This window comes from Lycorma delicatula, chromosome 5 (assembly GCF_047948215.1).
Source record: "Lycorma delicatula isolate Av1 chromosome 5, ASM4794821v1, whole genome shotgun sequence".
Taxonomy (NCBI): Eukaryota; Metazoa; Arthropoda; class Insecta; order Hemiptera; family Fulgoridae; genus Lycorma; species Lycorma delicatula.
The window spans coordinates 8,297,852-8,325,383 of record NC_134459.1 but is presented as its reverse complement, the minus strand read 5'-3'; the positions used below and the strand labels follow the sequence as shown (position 1 = coordinate 8,325,383).

Below are 27,532 nucleotides of genomic sequence, written 5' to 3'. Positions count from 1 at the left end.
GTAATCTGCAAGGACGGTGAAGGAGCGAATTTCTAGTGCGTACAAGTTCAACGCAATTAAGGTGACATCACAAGTAATTCCAGTACATGAAAACAAGAAACGGTTCAGTGAGTTACAGTTAAGAATATAAGCGAAAGAGATAATGTACTAAATTTCATTCATAAATTGGTAGTGTTTGTTTGGCAGTGAAAGAATTTTATACTTGTATTATCTATTGTGGTTACAAGATTAGTGATTAAAAGTATTAAAATTAGCGGTCATACTAATGTCTTATGTCAATGGGACTGAATTCTGGTTTTCAATATTTAACTACCTGTAAATAAAACCTGGCGATTCCTTTAATTTCTGTTTTGTATGTAATCACTGTTTATTATTATCGTTATATGTTAGAAATAGTAACAATTACCATAATGAATCGTAATTTTCAGTTACATTTTAACTACAAGAAAAATCTAAGTTTAATATTTTATACTATTCTGAAATAGTACAAAAAGTAAATGAATAATAATTTGATTTAGAGCTGGATAAAAATCATTTTAGTAGGTGTATCACGTAAAAGAGAATTTACTACATCTCTAGCTCAATTATGCGAAAAATCATTAACATAAAAAAGAACTAATCATTCTTAGCAGAAAAAATACTGCATCAGAAAAACAAATCAACAGATCTGTCGGCAAAATTATTTAAATGGATACCTGCAAAACAAAAATGAATGTAGAAACATTAATGATAAATTATAACATAACAAACCGAACGAGTAGTATCACATTTTTTCTATGTTTAATTTATATTGTAATCTTTTGAATTCAGTTTTTTATATCATGAAAAAGCAAATTTTCATAGATTATTCTAAGAAAATTTGAGGAATCCTGTTAAGAAATTCTGATTTAAAATTACATTTTCATGCTGATTTAATAAAACATCTATATGAGCGACTCAAGAAGATTTCTTAACGCAGTTTTCAACTTATAAATTCAATTTCTATAAACATTTCTTAATTATTTACAAATATAACAACAAAATCATCTTACAAATTATAGATAATGTTATTTTTATGTCTATATAATATAAATTTTCAATAAATAAGAGAGGTTTACACACAATAATGTTAGAAATAGACCCTTAAACAAAATTAAAGTGAAAATCACCCTAAAATCTAAGGATTAAAATAGTACTAAGCATAATCTTTTAAATAAAGCAGTAATAAAATTTTAAAAAACTATTGTATTAAAGGAAAGAAATATTACATTTTTTCTTTTAATGGGAGACAAGATCAGGCAAACTCAGTAAATTAAAATTTAGTAGATTAAATAAGCATTACTTTTCCCATTCATCAGAAAATTTTACAATTATTGAATAATTTCAATTAAGTAATATGCAAATTTATGTTAATGATTAAATTATAATAGGAAACAGAAAAAAAAATTGTTTACAAAAGGGACAAAAAACATTAAAATTAAATTAATCCAATTTCAATTAAATTAAATCAATAAGTATGTTATTCAGTTATGGGAGGTAAGCTATTCAAGTACATCAATAACTACCTATAATATCTTCTTTTATTCATTGGAAACAATTACAGTTTTAATTGATGATAACATGCTTAAAAGATTGGCTGTATATCTTTATAGAGCAAGAGAAAGTATCTGAAGTGTCTTGAAGTGGATAATAATCTTTATTTAATCATAACTTGTGACTTTTCTTTTAGTATTTATTAAAATTATGGATTTAACAGAAGTTTTATTTTTTTAAGAGAGTATTAATAAAATGTCACATGTATAGAGGGAGACAGGATAAAAAAAATTATCCTTATAATTTTAAATGAATTAAAATCCATTTAAAATAAAAATTACATTCTCTTTTTATTTTATGAATTTACTTCAGAAGCCTGGTATTTATATGATAAACAAAAAAATCTCATATAAGATATCAATCAAGCACGGTTAATATATCTGAACTGGAATGATTCACCATTTCAGAATGAAATGCAGAGTCATTACTACCATTCTGCTGCAGAGATAACTGGAATATAAAAACGTAATCTCATTAACGTTTAATTTAATTCATTCATAACAATGTATAAATGATGCGTTACATCTTTTAATAAAAATTAAAAGTTTTTTAAAAATTATATGACTTAGAAATCTTAGTCAATAGTGAGCATAGTCATTATCATTACTGCAACAGTTAGCAAATATCTACAACATGGAAAAAAAGACAAATACTAGTTTCAAACGTAGATCTAAGAATTAAAAAAAAATTGCTCCAAATATTTGTGTGCCATGATGTGCTTTATCATAGTGAAATACAGACAACATTTATCACAGTGAAAGAGAAAGAAAAAAAAATAGAAGTCTTTGAAATGTAATGCTGTAAGATATTAAATATTAACTGGGTCGATAAAATTTGAAATGATGAGGTCTTCAGAAGAGAAATTGAAAATCACTTATACTACAGAAGAAAATAAATCTATAGTAGAATCTTATAAAGAGATGACGTATGTTGATAGGTCGTGAATTAAAACATACTGATTTCATTAATTTGATGGTACAGGGTTCCATAAAAAGTAAAAACTAAACAGGAACACAAAGACTGGAATATGTAAACTAACTGAAAATATAGGATATAGGAAATTCATTGAAGTTAAAAAAAATTAGTACAAAATAGAAAGGTATGGAGAATAGCCTAAACCAAGACTAACAACAAGAAAACTAATTTCTTTTCACGTTCAAAGAAATTAAACCGATAGAGAAAGTAGACTACTCGCACATAACCACACAACAAGTTGACAAATTCATTACTGTATCGAGTAATTCTAAATTAGTAAGAAAATATATTTTGTGTGTACAACAGAAAGCTCTACGAGATAAAATACTTTATTATTCAGGCTAAACCTATTTGAAATTTAATCCTAGAATGTAAAAATAACAATTTATAATAAAGAAGAAAAAGATTTCATTATGAACTCATTATCCTGGTGAGCCTTAATGCTATCATATCTATCAGAATGTAATTTTAGAAAAGCCAAAAGTTAAAATTAACTTTTAAAATTAAGCCATTAAATTTTTAGAAAAGTTTAAAGAAGAATATTACGTGTGGAAAATAAGTCCCGCATCATATATTATACTAATAAAAGATTTAAGCGTATCACTAACTCGGAAGAAATTTTTTTCAAATGATAAACATTTCATTTAATTTTAAAGTAATAAAAGTCCAACAATTATAAGAATACAAAAACAAAAAACAATGAAAAACCAACATCTTAGTAAATGATAAATTTTACAGACTATAAACAGAAGACTCTATTCCAAAACTGTTACTGATTATCAATTGAAAATAAAGCAACTGCCTCAGCAACACAGTGGGTACGCAGCATCTGTCTATTAACCATCTGTCTAGTATCATCTAATCAGTTGAGTGCTGATAAAAGATCAGTTGAAAGAAACTGACATTCTCCCCCTGCCAATTGTAAGATTTGTCATATGATTTAATTTTTACAATGAGAACAAAATGAAATTAAATTCCACTAATGACAAAATTATGATACAGATTCAAACTGTGAGCATGAAAACAGCAAGGAATAGTCTAAATAATGGATCTATATTCATACATATAACAAGCCAACAAAAATTCAATCTGGCCCTCAAATACTGTAAAAGCTGATATCACAAGATGATAAGTGCCTGAGTGTGTGTGGTAACTACGTAGAAAAAAATCTAATTATATATTTTATTCAATTGTGGATAGTTCTTGTACTGGGTAAGCAACTTAAATCCAAACTGAGCTACGTTGAACTGAACTTATTTGAGTGTCGTTTTTAACAATTCTATGTTCACTGCTGCTAGTAATGCCACTATTGGTTGTATATGTTATTACGCTAGTCTATTGCTGTAAGTTGTAAACAGTTCGGTATAGTTTCATTGTCTGCAGATGTTATTTTTCTAAAAAGCCTTTTTGATTGAGGAAAGGGTGACTATTAGTGTAAGTTTATGTGCGTTCTGGATCCTTTCAAGATTGAAACACATCAAATAATCATGGAAAAATTTCTGAATGCCAGCATCCCAGAAAAGAGTAGCGTACACAAATTAATTAAAAAGTGTCACATGATGAGGTTGGTTTCAAATGCAAAAATTAAATAGGCAACCTTTTGTCAAGACTCTAAAATCCATTGCCGATAATATTCAAAGAATAATTTCTGCCAGTCTGAAAAAATCGAAACGTAAGTTGTCACACGTACTGTAAAACAAACATCTTGCTGTAAAATTCTTTGATTTAAATTAGAAATTTATCAAATAGCAACTGTGTAATAACGTAAGACAGTAGTTTCCAAACTACAGCCTGTGGGCCAATACTGGCCTGTAAGTATCACCAATCCAGCCCACAGACATGCCTGGTATCTTGTAAAATTTACAATGTAAGTAAATCATACAAAATAATAATCAATGTGTTTATTTAACAACCGATTAAGAAACACAGTAACTGACGTACATAATGAAACTGAACATATTTTAACTAACTAATGATATGAGATCTAAAAACTTACAATCAGTGACATAAATAGGTAATTCACACAACGAAATTAAACATTAAATGATTAATGAAATTTATGTAGCTGTAACTTTCCACTGACAATTGTTTGCAGTTGTGTATCAAGTTTACTAGTCACTGCTTATGTCATCAATACTATACATTTAGCATGGTCGTAAGTAGTTGTAACAATATGTAACATATTGTTACATATATCTCCGCCGCAATATGTAACATATTGCGGCGGATATCCGCAATGCTATCTCCGCCGCAATGAAATGTCCTTGACACTTGCCCATAAGTACCAACCGAAATTGTATACAGACCTCAGTCCACCCCCATGCACTGCACCATAGATATCTTACTCGCCGGCTAGACCCGAAACAAAAATTTACGCGTATTCAAAACTACAGAATGTTGGTATAACGAGCTAGCTAGATTTTGGCCCTTAGAGTGCGGAGGTACTCTACATAAGGAAAGGTCCCAGAAAAGAGTTGGAACTGAAGCTAACAGAGAAAGCGGAAGCATCTGGGACTGTTACAAAGATGATGCAAGAGAGTTAAGCGAAGAGAAGGTAACCAGTAAGGTGAAGCCTTCTAAGATGTCCGCCATTAATATTAGGGGTGTCTGTCAGGACACGGAAGCAAAAGAAATTATTGACTGTATTAGTGCTGCGTCTCAAACCCAGCTGCACGCCTTTAATTGTATCGAAGAGGGCTGCTTTTGGGCAGACCTGGAATGTGGTTTTGCATGTGGACAAGGTGGCTGCGAGGAGGTGCTGCACTCATAAAGAGTTTCAGGTCGGGGTCCATTCTAGGACGGAGGTGTGGGCAGAGGAAGCCAGGTGCTTCAAATGTTGGGATAGTGCCCTTCTTCAACTGCAGTGAAGAAGGGCACCAGGCTAAGGATAGTCAAAGTGCAAGTTAATGCCTGGTATGCAGAGATTTAGGTCATACAAGGTTTGTAAGAAGATTGGCTGTGTGCCTAAGGGAGGGCCTCCAAAGAATGAACATAATACAGAATGAATATAACTCAACACTTGTATTGAGGGGTTATCTTGCATGTTTCGTATTGTAACTGTGTTATCCGTCAGCGTGTTACTTCGTGATGTGTCGTGTTGTTTTTCGTGTTTATGTATGTTTTTAGTTTTGTTATCATTTTTAATTCACAGCTATATAGCCAATAGGATTGCATTGTTAGTGTAAGGCTTCTGCTGTAATAGTAATTTGAAAAAAAAGAAGATTTGTGTTGTAGTGTTATGTCATTGAGTCATGTTGTGTCATATCAGTGTTACATTTCTTCGTGTTTCTGTTTTACATGGTTTGATCTCTCATTAAAGTTAAGAGTGAACCAGTTTTGGAGCCTGCCCACCCTGATGTTATGCTTAATAGTAGTTTAAGGTGTACTGCTTACAGGGGAGGTGGTTTTAGTCGGTAGTCTGCTAGTGGCGGTCGGATAAGACCATCAGCAGGAGTCCAACACTGTGTATAAATGCATTTCCACAGCCTAAAAAAAAAAAATGTGGAGGAGGAGTTAGTGTGGCCCTTAGGTTAAAAAATTTGGAAACGCGTGACTTAATTGAAACATCTCGATTATTGCAAAGGGCTTTTCAAAAACATTGATTGGCAGATAGACCTGATGCTGTATTTCTTGTCATATCAGGTTTCTATCATTTTTTTTTGTTTTTCATAAGCCCTCTCTGGTTCAGCAATTAAGCATACACAGTCACCATAGGGTGCCATGGCAGCAGTCTCTGCCCTCCCTGTCTACTCCTCAATAGGAGTTCACCCGAACGAGCATTTCACCCGAATTTTGAATCGGCTGACTCTCGATATGATCACTCAAACACAATAGTGCATTGCTGTTCAGAGTTCTCGCATTAAAAATGTTTTGTAAAAATATGTAAACTTTTGCTAATGTAAATACAGAATTTAATGTAATTTAAGTTTTCATTTTTCATTTCATTCATAAAATGTTATATGTTACAACTGTATTGATTCTTTAGTGGTTTAAGTTGCTCACCCAGTATTCTCCCGTTCATGATAATCTCATGATATTATCCCAAGATAATATAGACATTAAGTGGAGAGGTCCTGAGTGACCTAATATTAGATAGACTTTTTGTTATTTTTTAATCAGAGGTAAAACCCATTATGTAAAAATCCAGTAATAATTTTATTTAAATGACATAACTATGAACTTAAATTCTACTACTACACAATATACTGCACCACTCTACACAACAATCCTGATCTGTTCCAATTTTTAGAAGTAACATCTTTGTTGACGCTGTTAAGTTAAAAAAGGTAATATTTAAAAATTAAACAAATACCACTCAACCATATTAAAAAAAAGTATAGTGTCATCATATATAATTACCAGTTTATGTGTCTGAATAAGAAGAAGACGTTTAAGTCATGAGAAAGTCGAAACTTGACATAATGCTGCTACCACCAAAATTAAAAAAATTTGAGGTTTTCCATTTAATACCACAAAGTAAGATATACCCAAAACACAACATTCATTTCTTACTCAAAACAATTCAAGAGTATAAGAGCAGTACAATTACACACAATTTGAAGGTATACTTTTACTTCTCTATATCAAATAGTGAACAGTTTAAAAAAAAATTACTCCACTGCACACGCAAAAGCAGAGATCTATAAAACAATTTAGTTTACCAATTACATAAATAGTTCAGTGACTTAGAAATAAAATAATTTGTTAGTAAAAGCAAATATTTTAATGTAAGCAACAACTACCTAGAAATTGTTCATTTATTTTGAAAAAATATTAACACATACAAAACATTTTTACTTCATACAATTTAAAACCATAAGTTTTATTTTTTTAAACTGCCTCCAGCCAAATTAAAATACTCATCACAAATTATCACATAACTTTTGAACTGTATCATCCTAAAATTTTTTTACCTGTAATCTTATCTACCCTTTAACAATGAATTCCAAGTGCTCATCCTCATAATCATCAAAGCACTGGTTACAAGACGCTTCTTAATCTTTTAAGAGTTCGTAATCACTAAATAATAAATCACTGCTTTATGAAGGATGTCAAATAATTCAAACTTGAATTATTATACCAAAGTTCAAGTTTATCTGGCAGCAACTAAGCGTGCACTTTTATGCAAGAAAATGATACCCTAGTTCAATGTGGTGTTATGCTTGTTTTGAATCGCCCTATCTTTTTTTTTTGTATATATCTCATAGCACAATTCCAAACTAGGTACACACCCATGAATCAACCGTTCACCCTCTTAGTCCCAAATTGCCATAATTTATCTGTCTGAGAGGTTCATTTGCTTCTTTGATATTTTTGGTGAAAGAGAATAAAAACTTATCCAGGAAAGCATCACCTTAGTGTTGTAATCCTAAAGAAAGGTCAATAACAATCTTTTCCACTGTCTTTATGTCGCACAAGAATTTTAGATCCCACCAGGCACAAAACACTCGTCTATCATTACTGAGGGGGAACTTTATGAATCGATCAAGAGTTCTAAAGAAATCAATCATAAAATTGAATTGCATTAATCTAAATCCACACTGTTGGGCTGAACCAATTCATTATTTATGACTATCAGCCACCTGCTTCTCATCATAGACATTGGTCTGGCCATTTCTAAATACAATTAATGAACAGTTGCCTCCCGCTATCTTCAATCATGCATTCTCATCGTAAACTTTGCAAAATTGATAATGAATTTTTTTAAGTTTCGGGTTAACAGTTTCTTGTTACATAGTGTAGTGAACAGCTGGCAAGATTCTTAGTTGCAGTACACTTGTACAATGTGCAGAGTTCCACCAAACTCCAGCACTAAAACTGCATCATTAACTCACTCCTCACATGCTGCATTTAAAACTTTTACTTTCAAGATATCAGAGTATAACTTTTCACTATTTTGAGTAGATCTAAAGAAAAATATTTTATTTCTTAAACTTGATTTTGATTTCACACTCGCATTAAAGTAGCTTTATTTATGGATTTATCTGCATTACGTCTTTTTTTAAATTTAAATTCATACATTTTTACCTAGGTCTTTCAATTGGTAACAGGTCAGTTTATTCGTAGAAAAAATGTATTACAGATAAATAAATACATGAGTAAACTGTACTACATAATTTATTCATCTATCTACTACCAATAAAAACAAGTTATTATTTACCTGAATAGATGCACTATGGTTAGGCATTCCGAATGAAATTGAAATTAGAACTGAAAAAACAAAAAAAGGTATGTAATATTTTTTTAAATTGACAAATTCTACTTTTAAAACATACCTAAGAAATATGAAAATTTTGTTATATTTTTTGAAAATGCAAATTGAAAGCAAAAAATTTAAAAAACAGATAATACATACATAAACATGCATGATTTAAAAATAAATATATCAAGCTAATAGAAATAAATAAATATGCAACAATTAAAAAAGCTATTAATGCGATAAAATCATATTTATTTTCTAAGTTTAAAAAAAAGAGAAATAAATACTGTCACTTAACTAATATATTCAATTAAATCATTAATCAAAAAATTAAAACTTTACAATTCAATTATGCATAAATAATATACTACTATACATATATATTAATTATTAGTTTCAGGAATGTTTCTGTATGGCTATCCACACTGCTATCCTATTTTTTTGAATTCTAACTTGACATTAGAATGACCTACAAAACCTCTTGGTCTATTCATTAATTTTATTTAAAAAACTGTAACTGTATTCTAATCTATATTTAAAACAGTTATTTATCTTGAACCCTAATATAGATCTTAAAGCAACAGATAACTTTAGACACAGAATAGAATTATTTTATTAAATATTGAATTCTGTATATGAAAAAAAAGTACTTTTTTAGGAACATATTTCTTTTTTTATCACAAAATAAAACAGAGATTCTAAGCAACTGACAGCTAATTAAAAGTTATTTTAATTAGAAGGGGCATTCAATCAATAAAGAGGAAAATGGCAACAGAGGAAAACTTTAATAGAATAAACTTAAACTATCTGATGTTCAAGTCCAATACCCCTGACATAGAAAATATCCACTGTCCAAAAACAATTTCCTTCATTACAACTCTTTTGTTTATTTCAAAATGCTGGCACCATTCAAAATCTGTAATGTAAAAGAACAGCAGCTGTGATAAGGGTTTTATTTTCTGAAGGTGTAAAAAACCAGCCAAAATTCACTAGCAGCTGTGGTATTTAGTGTATTAATAATGCAAATTTTTCAAAGTGGATCGAGCAGAACAATTGTAATCAATTTTCATCATAGTAGAAGACTGATGGAAGTTTATATTGACGCTTTGCAAAATTGCATTAATGGTCTTTATCACAGACATAGAAATTTGAGAAATTACTGAAATTTGTATTACAAGTATCGAACAGTCTATTCCATCATCCATAATAAGCTGAAATACTGCAAAATATATTCAACATAGGTGCTGTGAAACAGTCAACTTGAATTCAAATATGTATGAAACTTAAACAATGATTTTTAATGGATGGTAATGCTTTATTAAATCACATAACTTGGATTCATCTTTTTGATCTAAAATTCAAACATCATACCCACCAGGTAAAATTCATTACCTAAACATTAACTGGTAAAGTGATCCTAACAATGTTTTGGGACTAAAGATACAATCTATTCCTATTATTTGGAAGAAAAATGTACGTACAGTAAGTACTATTGTCAGAGGCTAGAAAATAAAATGAAATGAAATCCCCAATAAGGACATGTGCCCCCACACTGCACAAAAGTCATAAGCTATTCAAAAGTCGGGTCGGGAAGTGTTGCCACATCCATGTTACAGTTTCAATCTCACACAATCAGATTTTTTTTTTTATCGTCCTTTCGAAGAGTTTCTGTCTCACTAAGCTTGGCAATAATGAGCAGGTCTAGAATGGCTCAAAGACTGAGGTGAATTACTCTTTATTACTGGAATAAGAAAGCTGCTCATAGAAACATACAAGAGTTTACATATAGCCAGGAATTATGTTGAAAGTAGTGTTATTTGGAAATTGCAGTGTTTGTTTGAAAGTTTTAGTATAATAGTGTTGTCATTGAATAAATAATCATTTTTCTACAGTCATTTGTTTCTTAAATTTTTTAACAACCTCGTAGATTTGATGAATGAAATAAATTAAAGTAAATACTAATTGTAATTCTTTAGGACATTAATAGAAATTGTAACCTTTACAATATACAATAGAAATTGAAAACTTCTGTTATGGCATTCGTCTATATAACATACAGAATACAGCGGTCTGATGAATGGTAATTCATAGTAACTCCTAGAATTTTTACAACACAGTAGTTGTTTATCTTCTTATAACGGACAGAAACGGAAGATGAGAAAGATGACAATCCATTCCTCCCCTTTTCTGATGGTTTTTTTAATTTTGATAAAACTGATTGTGGTCTCAAAATGAAAAGATAAATAATTTTTGCACACGTAACTAGTAGAAATTACTTATCCCTTACATTGTTAAATGACTACATTAAAAATAAGCCTATCCCATAAGCCTTGTTATATATGTAATTTTTTTCCTGTTTAGCCTCTGGGAATCACTGTCAGGTATTACTTCAGAGGATGATATGTACGAGTGTAAGTGAAGTGTAGTCTTGTATAGTCTCAGATCGACCATTTCTGAGATGGGTGGTTAATTGAAACCCAACCACCGAAGAACACCGGTATCCGTGACCTAGTATTCATATCCGTATAAAAGTAGCTGCCTTTACTAAGACTTTAACATTGGAACTCTCGACTTCGAAATCAGCTGATTAGCAAAGACACGTTCACCACTAGACCAACCTGGTGGGTTGTTATATATGTAATTAACTAAATAAACTCACATAACATCAACTTAAAAGCCACGCATGAAATTGTTAAAGACTAAACAAATAAATAAATAAATATGTATGTAAAACAATAAATCTCAAACATTTTTAAGTGATCATAAAAACACAAGTATAAAACATAATTATGTATAAAATATAATTCTCAAGACTTATTTCTTCTAATAGAAGAGATACAATAATATGAATAATATCTGTATGACTAATAATTAAAATATAATAAAGCAGATCTTTAAATAATTACAGTTATGGCATTCGCGATTTGTACATTTTGACAATATTAAAATCTTGCACAGTATACAGAAAGTAAGGCAAATCAATAAGAATTTCAAATTAAAGTTTTATAAATTCTTAAATTAACAGTTTCACTCCAGTAGCAATTATTTTAAATAAATATATTTAGTTTATATTAATTTTAACAATAGTTTCATAAAATAAATCAACAGCACTTATGTATTGATTAACGCTAATGTACTGTCTTTTTCTGATTAGTCTCTGGAATGTAACGTATTACTTCAGAGGATTATATGTATGAACATAAATGAAATTTAGTCATGTACAATCTCAGGTCAACCATTCCTAGGATGTGTGGTTGTAATTGAAACTCAACCGCAAAAGGAAAACACCGTTATTAATGATCTAGTATTCAAATCTGTTTAAAAGAAAGTTCTAAGGTTCAAATCCTAGTAAAGGCAGTACAGATATGTACTTTTATACAGATTTGAATTTTACTAGATTAAGGATATTGGTATTGGGTTACAATTAACTGCCTATCTCAGGAATGGTTAACCTGACTGTACAAGACTAAACTCCATTTATATTCATATATATCATCCTCTGAAGAAATATCTTGCAGCGATTCCAGAACCTAATCAAAAAAAGAGAGAATGGTAACGTACTAATTAATTTTTCAAAGTAATGCTTCTAAATAATTAAATTTTTTATAATGATTTAATAAATGTAATCTGATATTTTCATTGGCTTTTAATTATTGCTACTTAAAAATTATACCAAGAACATTCTGGTATCGAGTTAAATTTTAAAAGTGTTTATTTGGTTATTTGAAATACCAAATGAAGTTTTTCATTTGCCCAAGTAATTTCCTTTTCAGATAATGTGTATCTATGTCCAGAAACAGTTTACGGATTAACTTCTGTTAGTATTTCCTGTCAAGGTAATATTAAAATATCACTGTGTGCTGGAAAAACATAAAAAGGAGATGGACCTTGAAAGTGAGGAAAACTTACTTCCGCTTCTTCTGTTGATTCTTTTCTAGATAATACACAAACTAACCACAAAGCACCATTATAATGCACAAGACAAAACCTTTTATATCATAAATTTGAGGAAAACCAACTTCTCTTTCGTGCAAAACTTTAAGTTGTTCATATTCTTCATTTCTGGAAATAATTTTTGTTTTAAAATATCCTTTCCTGACTGGTTTCCAACAAAATAGAAAATAAATTTTGTTGGACAACAGGCCCACCTGATAGATTATCGTTAAAATCTAAAATAGAGTATCGTTTATCTCTAAAATCACTAGAGATAAACCGCTAGTGATTTTAGAGAACAATCAAAGACCACACACCAAAGTTTGGTTGTTAAGACTAGTAGATTTAAATACCGGATGATGGGGTAATTATCATACATTTGATTTGTCGATTAACATATTATCGGAGTTACGTAATAACATATGACCAAAGTCATAATAGTCATGTTTAAGATTGAGATCATTATTTACCCTTCTTTCCAACGATAAAAATTGTTTCTTTCCACTTATGAATCACCTAACCTTATAGTGTTGGGTTTACACGGTAATGTCACTACAAATCTAGCTTGATTTTTTCGAGTAGAATTGAATTGAAAAGGTTTTTTCACAAATATAACTTTCATTAAATGGAATATCAGTATTAAATTCCTCAATTTTCCTAAGTTCTTAAGTACAGTCGAAAGGTTTGTAGAATCCTTTCGAGAAAAATAAAAGATGTAATAGTATTATTGCTCTTAGAGTTAATAGGGAAACAACCACTAAGAATATATTCCAATTTGTTTTCTTGGAAAACAGGATATTTAAAGTTTCAAATAAATTTTGTAGGTAAAATAAAATTTAAGTAAAATTGTGCTTCAATAAGGATGTAAATTTTATTTGTTATATTAAATTTAGGAACTGCAAGAAACACATTATGAAGCAAATTAAAATGCAATATATCAAAGGTACATGTGTCAGTAGGGTATCTGTTATTTCTGTTAAAATAGCACGTTGCAATTGGAATGAAAAAATCATATATAAAGAATGCAGTGTCAATTCAAGACAATATTCAGAATGAGAAAGCATGTTATTCATTCCTAACATCGGAATATTTTTCATAAATGGAAGTTCTAAGCTTCATATGAATTCCTAAGTACAAAAATTTGCTTGACTGCCAGAATCTAGTAAATTCGACATGTATGAGTATTACCATGTACATCATTGGTAATACATAATACAGTAGATAAAATTAATTATGTTTTTATTTGATCGCAACTTAAATGAGGTATGATTATTGTCAGACTTATAGTCTTTTAATTTAGAATTAATATTATTTATATGAATAAGTGCGTTATGTTTTTGAGAAAAAATCTCACATACATGTTTAGAAAATAATATTCGTCAACTGAAAGACGAACTGAACTAAACATTTGAAACTTTACTAAACAATTATGATGTTCCAGAAATTCCTTCAGTTCTTCAATAAGAAAGATTAAAAATTTCTTACTACAATGTAAATAACGATTAGAATTACAAATTAGACATTGTTTATAATTAAATTTTGAATAACTAAAATTATTTTCCTTGAATTTCTTATTACCATTTATATTAAAACATTTGTACAGGATTTTGTTCCATTGTTGTATCTCGTTGGTCCCTTGGAAATATGTCTTGAAATGTCTTGCTGGTTTGACTTATTTGCATTAATATTTTCAAGCATCTGTCTTCTAAAATTCAAGGAATTCTATGCAATCTTTGAGAATGGGAAATCTTGTTGAGTTGAAAGTTTCTCCTTCCGTAATCTAACTTTGATGTTAACAATTTAACAATAAATTCATACGTATTGATTGGATTATTCTTGGTTCAAGGGCACTGACATATGAAGATACTTCAATGATGAATTTGGATAAATTATCCAATGATTCTCACTTAATAGAATTTAGTAGTAAAATACAATCTACATTATGGGATGCAATTAAATATTTATTGTCAAAATGGCTTTTTAATATATCTATTGGCAATTGTATAATTTTCATTCGTAAATGGTAAATTTACATCCTTTAAGGAGGAATCTCCTTAAGGAGAAATAGTCAAAGGAGAAATAATCAAGTGTTTGTAGGTTACTTAAATGATTTCTATTACATACTAAATGACTAAATAAACCTTAATAATGTTGCCAGTCAAGAAAATTACCTCTGAAAAATGGTAAATTAATCAGTTGTAGTTGCATTTGCTTAGTTGCTGTAACTACATTAATTTCTTGATCGATGGTCGATTGCTTAAAATAATAGATAATTTTAAGCAAATTGCAATTTACATTCAAAACTGTATAAATCATCTTCAACCTGTACACAATCTGCACAAATCATCTTCAATTTCAAGTTGCATTTGAATGGCATCATATTTGCCTTGCAACGCTTGAAGATTTCTCAATTTAATTTGTAAAAGATGAATATCAGTTATCAAGTTGAGAAACATTATATTTTTCTAAAAAGTACAGATTCTTGTTATAAAGGATTTAATTGATCTTCTCTGTCTAATTAATTGTTTTCTGTTCATTATAAATTAACAGTCTTAATTAACAATGATAAATATAATAAGAATTAAATAAAATTACTTGTTGATAATGAAGAAGTTAAGTTGTACGCTGCTTTCATTGGGTAATAGGCAACCGTAAAACTCCTTTATTGAGCCATAAATTGATATGTTAAAAGATTTGTAAGACATAACCCGGTTGGTCTTTAACTGAAGAATGCCACAATAAATTAAGTCTTCACATATCCAGCCTGGACGACCAAAAAAAAGTGTTCGAATATGTGTCTTATTGAACTTAAATAATAAGTGCATTTATAATATCTTTTTAAGAACGGATTTATTTACATCTTTCAAAAACTTATTTGTTTTACATCTTTAAACCCAATGTAATACTTAAAAATAGTATTTATAAAGGAAAAATATATATTATAAAGCTGTTGAACTCAACTTAATTAAAATATTTGTATGACTTACATAAATAAGAAGAAAAGAGTTACGTACTTTGTTTAACATAAATAAGGAGGAAATGAGATTGAACAAAATTCATTATTTTTCAATACACAATCTACTGGAAGTAATGTACAAACCTGAAACAACCCCAAAACATTTTTTCTCTAGTTTGTGATAGCAGAAGATATCTGATATATGCTTTAATAGCTACATCATCTCATTGAAAATAACGTAGAATAGTATTGCTCTAGAAGTAATTATTGCAGAATTATAGCGTAACGTCATCATATTTATTAGCATTTGGGATTCAACACTTCAACCCATTTCTTAATTCACCTGTCTGGTGACTGAACAATATTCCGCTTGGACAACTGCCACGGGAATAGTTTATAATGGTCTATTTAATGATATATTTTGCAGCATTGCCTTGTAGATTTAAACTAGCATAATGGAAGAATAATAATGTAAAAGAGAATTAACAATATGTGAACAAAAAATATGCTTCAAGCAGCAAGAATTACTGTACTTAGGGTTAGTTTCCAAACCCAAGGTGACTACTACTGTATGCGATTTAAATGTCATCTGCTTTATCAGATTTACATGTTAAACAAATACATAGTACATAGATGTACATGTTTAAAAAAATACATGATTTAACCAAATTATGAAAAACAAAATGAACATTTAAAGTAAATAAGCTTTTGTGCTGACGTGTACAAGGTTAGAAGCATCAAGTACGCACAGACCTTCAGAGAAGCACATTAATTCTTCTGGATAGAAATAAACCTATGTCATTGTTAAACACCGCACTTTTAATTAAAGAGTAACCTCAAGTTACTCAAGGCACATTTAGTGACAACAAAATGGATAAAATACAAAGGTAGTGGAGGTTAAATATTTTAAAATTTGTAGTTTAGGATAAATAGAAATCTCAAGGAAGTGAGATAGAGTTTATGTAAACATTTTTTCATAAAGTAAATAACTGATAACCTCTGGAAGCTTAGACGCTGATCTTTCTTTTTGTCATTTAATTTATAGCAAAAAAAATCACAGAAATTTAAAAATGTTAAAAGATTTTAGGCCTGCAGTTACATCAATAAGTAAGTGTTGTCGACGTCAGTACATACTTCAAATACGAGCTATATAATTTAAAATTTTGTACAGACATAAACAACCAAATTATTACTTAATAAATTTCAGAAAGTAATTATTTTGGTGACATCAAGTTTATAATTAATATGAAAAACATTGTATGCGAACAAGCACTAATAAAAATGTTTAATGGAAAGTGACAGAAACACTTAGTTTACTTTTCATTTATAGATAAATAATCAACAATTTTTATATTTCTGATATAAGAATAAAATCTCGTAGGAAAAGTTAAAATACAGCAATTTAAAGAGAGAAAATAAATCTGTATAAGACAAATTTATATATCTATCTGATTTCACACTTAACAAAAAAATATTTAAACCGATTATAGACATGTATATTTAGTTCAGTTACATGTAAATGAATAATTAAAACCTGAACATGGTGATGTTTATTATTAGCACGTATTTTTCATTTATAGTCGCATCAACAATTAAAGTCATTAGCAACTCATCAATATCTGTGTAAATATATAGGTAAACGATTTTTATCAGACTCAGGCCGACCATTCCTGAGACGCGTGGTTAATTGACACCCAACTACCAAAGAACAAGATATCCATGATCTAGTATTCAAATCCGGAATGAAAGCAACTAACTATTCCTAACTAACTAATTTTATTAGATTTGAACCTTAGAACTCTCGACTTTGAAATCGGCTTTTACCACGAGTTTTACCACTAGACCAACCGGTGGGTTTTATTAACACATGACCACAATCTTACGAGTACTATTCAAATATATCTTCAAAACATACATACAGTTACTGTTGCCAACCTAATCTTTTGAAGATCAAACTCTACTGCACTAAAAACAGCCGCTTTTAATTTTTATATTCATCACATTTTTCTGTTACGTTTTCTTTTTAATAATAAAATTTGATCTTTCTTTTTGTTTTTCACTGATTTAATGACTTAAATTTTCTCAAAATTAAATTCTCTACACATTTTGATAATTTCATTTACGCATTTAATAGTGATTTAACAAAGCTACTGTATGTCAAACCTTAAAAATTTCTGAATGACCTGATTTCACTGAGGATACTGAAATCCAGGCGAAATTTTCCGCTAACCGTAACTTGATAACAAAGCATTTTCTGAGCCTTAAGTTTCTATGAAGTTTTTTCCTTATTTCAAGCCCTAGCATCAGTTCCCAAATTACTTCACTTTCCTCCTAAATCAATCTGTCTTCAATCAAAAAGTCTTTTCCAGTCATCGAGCACAATCAGATTAAGTTAAATATTTTAAATTGATAATGAAAATACTATAAACTATGGATTTAGATTCGTAAAAATGATTTTTTGTGGCCTTTTAGTTACAATTCAACATACATGTATTAAATGTATGTTTAACATGTTTGTATTAAATTAAACATACATGTGTCATAGGCTGTATAATGGTCATAGACTGTAATTATACAGCCTATGACACTCTCCGTAACATAAGGATTCCAAAGCATGGTCACACATCTAATTTGGTTGGGTTGTTGAGCTGCTAAGGTGAAACAAAGATACATACATGCATACATACACCCTAAAAACATTACACTCCTTTTTGGGCAGTCATGTAAAAATAGATATGTCTTTATTAATTATTTAAATACAAACTCGTGAATGTTAAGGTAAATATAGTACATTAAATATAAAAAAATTGGTTGTTTACAATTAGGAAGCCACTATAATTTTTTTTTTTTAATTCAACAGAGTAATACTGTTTTTAAATATATTACATTATGAATAAATGTTTTTAAATATATATGACTTCCCTTTGTACATCCCTCAAAATAAAAAATTAAAATACAGAAAATGGTGAGATAAATTATAAAAAAAATTCAAAAATTTCTAACATCCCTCTGTTCAGGATCTAAGAAACGGCAAAAAGTTTTATTCAGTTCCATGGACTACAAACACACACGATAAACATGCAAAATGAATTTCAAATTTAATATTTCAGCTAATTCCTTCATTATCGGTATTCCTTTTTTCAACTTTTTGAAAGATTACAAGATTTTTAATATAAATAATGTCTTAATGGTGGTTCACTTTTCTTTAGTCTAATTTTTTTAACTTTGCCGTTTGTATTTATTTATAACATTATATATACATATGTATAAAATTATATACTTTTTTGTTGTTGCAATTAAGTTATTTTTTTTTTAAAATAAGTATTACATTATTTATTAAATCATATTGGAAAAAAAGAATCAATTCCAAATTTACTATATTGTAAAATTGATTTTTCTGGCTTATACTCAAGCATGGAAAAGTTTCTACAGTAATGTGTTTTATGTATGTAGAAATTTATGATATCTGTATATATTCTTCATTATTTCAATTACCTGCTAAGGTGCTCTAACAGATTGGTTTGGCCTAGGAGAGGGAGTAAGGTAACATTATTTACATATGTTCAAAAACGTTCTACATGATTATGAAGGAATGAGTGTAGAAGCAAGGGGAATGATTTCACGGTTCATAAATGATTTTTTCTTTTTAGGAGAGAAAGCACAATGCATGTGGCAAATGACATGATAATATACTAGAATATTTAATGAAAATTAATGTTAGGAAAATTAAAATAATTAGAATAGAAGACGATAAATCAATGACTCGCTGCTCAAAAGAAGAAAGAATCGGGCAAGTAAAAACACCAGTCATATTTAAAACAGTGCAGAGAATAGGATAAGTGAAAATGAGCCAAAAATTAGAACAGCAATGGCTGAGGAAGTATTTAATAGAAAAAAAATTGTTATTAGATAGCAAAGAAGAGTTAAACTTGAAAAAGCAGTCTTGTTAAGCGGTATATTTGGAAGGTACTTCTGTTTAGATATAAAACATTGTCACATTTATAAAACAGTGAAAAGTGCTGGAGGCATTTAAAATGTGGATCTGAAGAAGATTGGAGAAGGAGATATTAAGACAGAGTGAAAAATGAAGATGTAATGAGCTGAGTTAACAAGAACATATGTTACATAATAAAATGTTACACATAAAGAGCACATAATATCAAGAATAGAAGTTACATAGACTACGCCAAGAATGTAAAGCGCTCTAACAGATTCGTTTAGCCTAGGAGAAGGAGTAAGGTATCATTATTTACATACGTTCAAAAAGATTCATGAATAATAGGACCTAACATGAACCATCAGGAATAATAGGACATATTTAGCATTTATCGGGAACGATCAAGGAGAAACTGTATATTATTAACTCATTAATTCAGAATAAAAAACCAACTGGCGCAAAACATAATGAGAAAAAAGTACAATCCTAAGTGATGCTAGAAGGTGCAAAAGAGAAAGGCTGGAAACAAGCAAAGATTATAGACAACCTAAAAGGAAATGGGAAATATTAAGGTAATAAAATTTTAACTGGGAATAGAGAAGAATAGGCAGACATGGTGCAAGGGACTTGTCTAAGCACAGATAATCATATGATGATGATTATGAAACCAGACAATTGTTTACATGTTAACTCGATACAATACTTTGGCTTATAAGAAAGCCCCTTATTACACTTCAATTGAAATTTCTATTAAATTAATTATCTGTTAAAACAATCTTCCCACCAATATATTTAAAACAAAATTAAAAGATTTTCTTTTAGAAAACTAAATATTACCTTTAGATAAATTTCTACATTACATTAAGAAAATAAAATAAAAAAGACCTGAATTTTATACGTTTACATAAATATGTGCTCAGAAAATGATCATTAATGCTTTTATTTAACATATTTAGTATCTTCAAATATTTACCATATTATCTCATGTTTATATTTAAATTATTAGTTATTGTGGTTAAAGCCTTTTTTTGTTTTAAAAGCTACTTTAATCAAGTTTAGTACAGTTTCCCTTGATCCAACCTGGTAAATGCTGTTTATCAATGAAGTAGCATACCTATGCGTTCCATAAGCGTTTTATTTAATGTATGAATCAGAATAAAATATTTATTTGTATAATATTACCTTGAAACCAATATTAATTTTACTTCTACTATTTACATAAAATTAAGCTGTTTAATAATTACATATTTAATGAAAAATTTTCACCATGAACTATTTTACAAATTAAATTTCGCTAAGAATAAATGAAATTAAACAACCTTGTAGTTAATTAATTACAGACAATATCACGCAATGGTATAAAACTACACTAAAAAAAAATCTTATTCTGATGTGGAAACAAATACTGGTCATTCCTTGAATTACATCAAGCATATCCTAATAAATTCAAAAGAAAATTAATATAAAATCAATTAAAAAGTTTAATCGCATTTAGTAACAGTATTTTTTTCAAAAGCATCTGGTAAAAAAAATGATAACTTAGTTTTTTTAGTAGTATATAATACATTACATAAACTGTGCCGTGAATGTAAAGTATAATAAAAAGAAGTATTTAGCATTTATCGGAACGGATAAAGGGAAAATGTGTGGAAATTAGGGCACCATCACATGTAAATAATTAATTAATAAAAAAGAGAAATAATATGAAATAATTAGAATAGATGTATGACACAACAGCAACTTTTATATACTTATGTGAAGACAGTAAATAAATATAGTCAGGACAGAATAAATCATGAAAGAGTTAGAAGAAAAGTAGGAAGGCATTAATAGATTAATAAGATTTAATTAGAAGTTATTAATTATTAAATCATAAATCAGAAAATTTAAAAACTCAAATAAGAAATATATTTGTACAAAAATCTTACAATTTAATTTCCAAAAAATTGATCTGTTAAATTATTAAAAACACTTTTGTATTTAGTACTTTATATTATTCCGTGGGAATCATATTCTAATTCTTGATTTGAAACATGTTGATAATGATATTTTTTTAGGAATAAACATTTTTTTTAAGCGCATTAATAATAATGCATGAAATATTAGAATTTTAAATTTACTAATATCTATTGGGCTACACAATACACATTTACATTTACCAAACCGTGATCTAACAGCCAGATTTTAATTCACAAAAATTTAAATATTTTACTTTTTGAAGGACTTCTAAGCTATAATATTGTAAATCCATAGGGAAATATTGAGTAATTTTAATAAAAATCTAATTACATCGACAAGTTAAACGTTTCTGTTCTACTTAACCCTTCCAAGCAAAAGAGTATGGTTTCATTTTGTAGTAAATGAAGTGGTAATTACGTATTAATGCCACCGCAGCTACAGCTTTATTTAAAAACAAGTAGTCGATCGGATTTCGGTGGAAAATGGGCCGATATAGAGTTTAACATAGATTCAAAACAGTCTCTTTATTAATTTTAATAAACGGTTATTTATATTTATTTATTTTATAAATATAATTTAACCAAACTTAACCTACGCTGCTTTGCTCGCTAACCTTGACTAATTAACAGGAGTGCTTGATTATTTAAATAATAAATTGCAATAATTACTGAATTTATTTAAATAAATACTCAAAAAATTACGGTGTTAATTCCTTTAAGAAAGTCCTCCAAGTCCTTTAAGAAAGTAACGGAAGTGTGAGAAGGCAGGAATAGAGTTGTTAAATATAAAACAAGAATAATGTAGCTTAAGATCTACCTAGAGAGGGGAATGTGTCAAAAGTGAATGTGTTAATCACCCAAAAGATCTACCTCTTAAATTGATATATACTTTCTTATACTGTATTAGACAGATATTACACGATTTAAAGATAATGAAATTTTCTTTTATTTCTATGTTCTTATGCGTTTGGTCAGTGGAAACCTTGGCGTATCACCATAATAAGTTTCATATCTATCAACAGATGGGAGGTATCATTCCAACTAACTAAAATCATCTTTTTTGAATAGATGTAATATAGGAGAGCACACACACTGATAAACCAAAATGTTTATAAATAAAAATACAGTAACAAATATATCACAGTTCTACAGCACAGAATAACAAAAGAAATAAAAAATTTAACACTCTAGATTCTTCATGTAAGAATACAAAAGATACATGCAAAAACAATGAATTGGTTTATAAAAACACAAAATATTACTTGTATAAAAAATAAACATTTTTCATAGAATTTTTTTATAAATATTTTTTATCCAAGATAGTAAAAAGAATTACAAATACAAAAAGTGCCATAACGTTTGCTTTTTATACAAAAAATAGAAAAATACATTTAAAAAAAAATACAAAAATCTCTTGAAGACATACATATATTTGAACTGAAAAAGATTTCCAGTTTACATACATATGACTGCAAAGTTATTACAAACCTTTTGGCTACATTCCAGACAAATATCACTGGAACACTTTATACACTTATAATGGGTTTTATCTCTCTTTTGCAAATGGGCAATTGCTGCAGGTTTTCCACTTCTCTAATTGATTGGAAGGAATTCCCTCTGGAATTGCTGGAAGTTTGTTACCTCATAGAGCAATCATGATGCTGTGTTTTACATCGCGCCGTAGATTAGTTGTTTCAAGCCTTCACTGAAGGTGTGGTTTGATCAAATCATTTCCCAAATCTTTGACAAAATTGAAATGTGTGACCATTGGACATTCAACAAAGCACATGAAAAAAAAAACTGTTGATACTAGCAAGGTTGAGAAACCTATAGAAGAGACTACTCCACTGAAAACCAGGTGCCTCTACACAATTATTTTTCATTTTACAAATACCGTAGTAGAAGTCAGGCTGTTGTAAATCTACATCATGCTCAATCTTGGATATACTCATGGCTGTTTTCTACCGATTCGTCATCACTTTCTGAATAAGAAGCAGTCCTGCAGTCCCTGCTGAGTCTATATCTACATTTGAAGAAACAAAATTCTTCCTCACAAACTGATTCATCACCTAGCAGTTAATGAACTGCTAGGTGAGTTAATGAATTGCTAGGTGTCTAACACCCAAATTCATTCTACAAATTGTTCATCACGTATACACAGATTGAGTCGTAGAAGGACGATCCATTTTTTCCCACAAACTAACATTATAAGTTCACACTGTTACTGTAGCTATCTGGTATAACAGACCATAGAGAAACTATATGTTACTGGAGCTACCGGGTATGGAGTTATCGACATGCCACCGCTAAATGATTAATCATAACTAAAAAAAAATCTTTGGTAAGGTGATGGGGGGTCGTATAAGAAGGTAGTGAGACAGGCAGCAATCTTAGCAAAACAGGATTGCCACTATTGCAAAACGAAATTTACCTCTGGTCTAACAGCCCAGTAGCTCCATTGAAGTGTTAAATAATTGCATAAATATTTTTTTTTACATGGTTTTTTAACATCAATTTATTTACTAGCTTTTAAAAGTTAATTATGTTTAATTTAATACTTTTTCTTAAATATTGTATGGGCTAAATCAAAAAGCTGCCGTATTATAAAAAAAATAAAAACATAACATAAAAATACAATTCAACCCAAATTATCATATAAAAATATATTAGGAATAATAATAACAAAAATGATGGAAAGGGGAATGTATCAAATAAGATGTTATAAGATTTATATTGGTAAAACTAACAATCTTTTAAAAAGGATTTATGCAACGATATTGTTATTTGGGTTGTAAAATACGTATATTATAAAAAAAATATAAAAAAATAAAAAATATAAGAAAATACAAGATGAATTGAAATCTCCACTTTTTTCTAAAGTTTGATAAAACATTTTGCAGGAAATAATGAATGTTTTATTGGTAACAAATTCAATTTTAAAATAAGTAAAAACAGAAATAATGAAATTTAGGAGAAAGTAAAATTAATTAGAAAAGAGAGGATGTGATGGCAAAAACAAGCAGAGAAAATTAAGGAGTTACTAGTATGGAAAAGAATTTGTAGATGCAGATAATTTGAAGTAAATAGAGAGAATGATAAGACTGTAGGAATAATGTTGGCAGGAATAAGATCAAACCCCCCCGGCTTGGACTAGTGGTGAACACGTCTTCCCAAATCAGCTCTTTTGGAAGTCAAAAGTTTCCAGCGTTCAAGTCCTAGTAAAGTCAGTTAATTTTACACGGATTTGAATACTAGATCGTGGACCGGTGGTTAGGTTTCAATTAACCAGACATCTCAGGAATGGTCGAACTGAGAGGGTACAAGAGTACGCTTCATTTACACTCATACATATCAATCCTCATTCATCCTCTTAAGTACTATCTGAATGGTAATTACAGGAAAAACAAAGAAGAAAGGAATAAGACCAAAGAAGGACCCAGGAGATGATGGATAATTAAGATGAGGGAGAATGTAAGCAGAAATGTGAAGACGTGGTGAGAGTAACAGAGGAATAGAAGCAGAAGTTAAAATGGATACATAATGCATGAGGTTGAATAAAGGATTAACATGAAAAAGAAAGGGCATAGTAAAATATTAGTAGCTATTTAATAACACAACACTTCAATATATATATGCATTCACTTTTTTTAAATTTGAACAAGTTGAAAAAGTACGACACAAAAAGTTGTCTTTTAAAATTAAAATCGAACAACTTCCTAATTAAGCAAGTGGAAAATCGTTTAAACAACAACAAAAAACTAATTTAGAAAAGTAAATTAGTCTTCTAAAATATTTTTACAATTAGTGAATTGATAAAATTCAAAATTAAGAGACTTTAAGGAAATTTCAAGAAACAAGCTAACAAATATATTTCTGTAAATAGTAAATCACAGTTCTTGTTTAAATTGATTTATAACATCATTCATGGAATTACAATATGTCTTATATTTTCATTATTTTCTTTTTCCTTAAAGTAATATTATTACAGAATACTCAAACAGTTTTTATTAAAATAATTCATATCTCCAGTATAAAGATATGACAAAAGGAATAAAGAACCCTTAAGTTGAAAAGAAAATATCAAATCCAGTTTTAAAATGGAGTGAAGAAAGAAACCAGATGCGCTAAAATGAAAAGATATTTTTATCTCATCTGGAAGAAAGAAAACGAAACATCAGAAAAATAAACGGGAATTTCAAGCTTATGCATAGGATTAAAAAAAAACTCTTTTCATTGCAATTAAGGGATAAAGGTTACAAAAAATGGATTTGATATTGTAAAAAATGGATGAAATGTGGACGTTTGAAAATTGATCATATTTCTAAAATTTCCTAACCAATCAACCTAAGTTGAGAAAACTATTTTGATAGTTTCAAAATAAACATGTTTATTATAAACAAAGAATCGATTCTAAATTTTAGAATAAACAAGTTGACCATACAAATACCTAAGACAGGTTTTTTTTGCAATCTTCTGGAAAGGAAACAAAGAGTCCCTAGTCAACTATCACAGAGAACTTAAGAATAATTTAATTAAGATAGAATGGTAAATTACGACAACAGATATTTTATTAGAAGTTGATTGAGGCTAGAACATATTCTGCCTGGTGATGATATACAGCATATTTACGAATACAATAATGTAAACTTAAACCCTTATAAAACCAACGTCCGGTTTTACGGACTTCAGAATTTTATTCAAAAAATGCCCAAATCCGATTTTACGGAAAGAGAATTCTGTTTAAAAAATGCCAACGTCCGTAAGTCTGGAAAATCGTTCATAAACTAATTAATATTGTTACAACTGCCTTAGAGCATATTTATGTAATGTAAACTTAATGTTATAAGTATTTTGGTAGACTTCTTATAAATATATATCAGGAATGGATAGATTATCTTATATAAATATACATATCAAACTTACCACCAAACTCGTTAACAGAGAAAAAAAAGTAATAGAAATATTCGACTTTTCTTATTCGAAACTCGTATCATCAATAGGTACATAATTCTACATTCAAATCAACAAAAACCAAAAAGAAATAAAAGCTTAAAAAACATAAAACAAAGACATCACAAAACTCGTAAACACAGCGCCATTGTAACTAACTGTACCGGAACTATGTACTTTTAAAACGTCACGAAACTACGTTCATAAACATTTGCCAACTGCTACAACCCACTATATCTTCAATTAAAACATCATCTTCAACAACGATCTGTTGATTAATCATTTCACACTTTTGTTTAAATTTATAAATATAATATTTTTCAAGCATACTCATTTTTTACTGTTGTAAAAAATTTGAAATTTTTTTAAATTATTTTTATAATCAGTAATACTTACGCTTACACTGCAACAAATTAGCGGCTACGTTAGACACCTCTTTCAGTTTCTCTAAGCATTTTAATCTTCCATAAATGTTTTTTTTTAAATTGTTAGTTTTATCAATATAAATTTTATTACATTCATTACATTTAATTTCACACATTCCCCTTAAATTCTCTTCATCATTTTTAATATTATTCCTAATACATTTTACAATATGATTATTTGGGGTTTAAGCTTTTTTACTTTCCCTTCTAGATAAGAGATTTTGGATTTTCTGGGCAAAAAAGCTTTCGTGTTATCGTCGTCCGGACATGATATATTTGTTGTAAAAAATACATTTAAAAAATGGACATTTAAAAATTAAAACCCACCAACGCAAAAACACATCTTCAAAGTAAAAACCTGTAACGCATACTAAAAGTGAAATAAATACACAAAGACACATCATATTATATATCGCAATTAATATATTACCTGCTCGTAAATAGCACGAACTGTTGAAACACACTGCAGAAATTTAAATACAAATGAAGTGCCCTAACAAATCGTAAAACATAAGAAAGCATTTCATTATCCCCTTCAGTAGTATGTTAGCCCCTAGTTTAAACTTGGGACGAAATGCTACGTGATGCAATACAATCACAAGGATGTGGTGCACTGTTAGTTTGTAG

General features: G+C 29.1%; 1 protein-coding gene across 3 annotated transcripts in view; it reads right to left on the bottom strand.

The window, feature by feature from the left end:
• The window catches only part of LOC142324702 (nucleolar protein 6-like), a 114,892-nt gene extending 88,250 nt beyond the window's left edge, over nt 1-26,642 (bottom strand). For 2 of the 3 annotated variants that reach the window (XM_075365612.1, XM_075365611.1), the window contains exons 1-2: nt 26,454-26,642; nt 8,708-8,757 (exon numbers count right to left, since the gene is read on the bottom strand). The gene's annotated coding sequence lies outside the window, so the exon portion shown is untranslated. The remainder of the gene's footprint in view (nt 1-8,707; nt 8,758-26,453) is intronic. The other variant, XM_075365613.1, reaches the window with a different exon arrangement.
• Nucleotides 26,643-27,532: the final 890 nt, after the last annotated feature.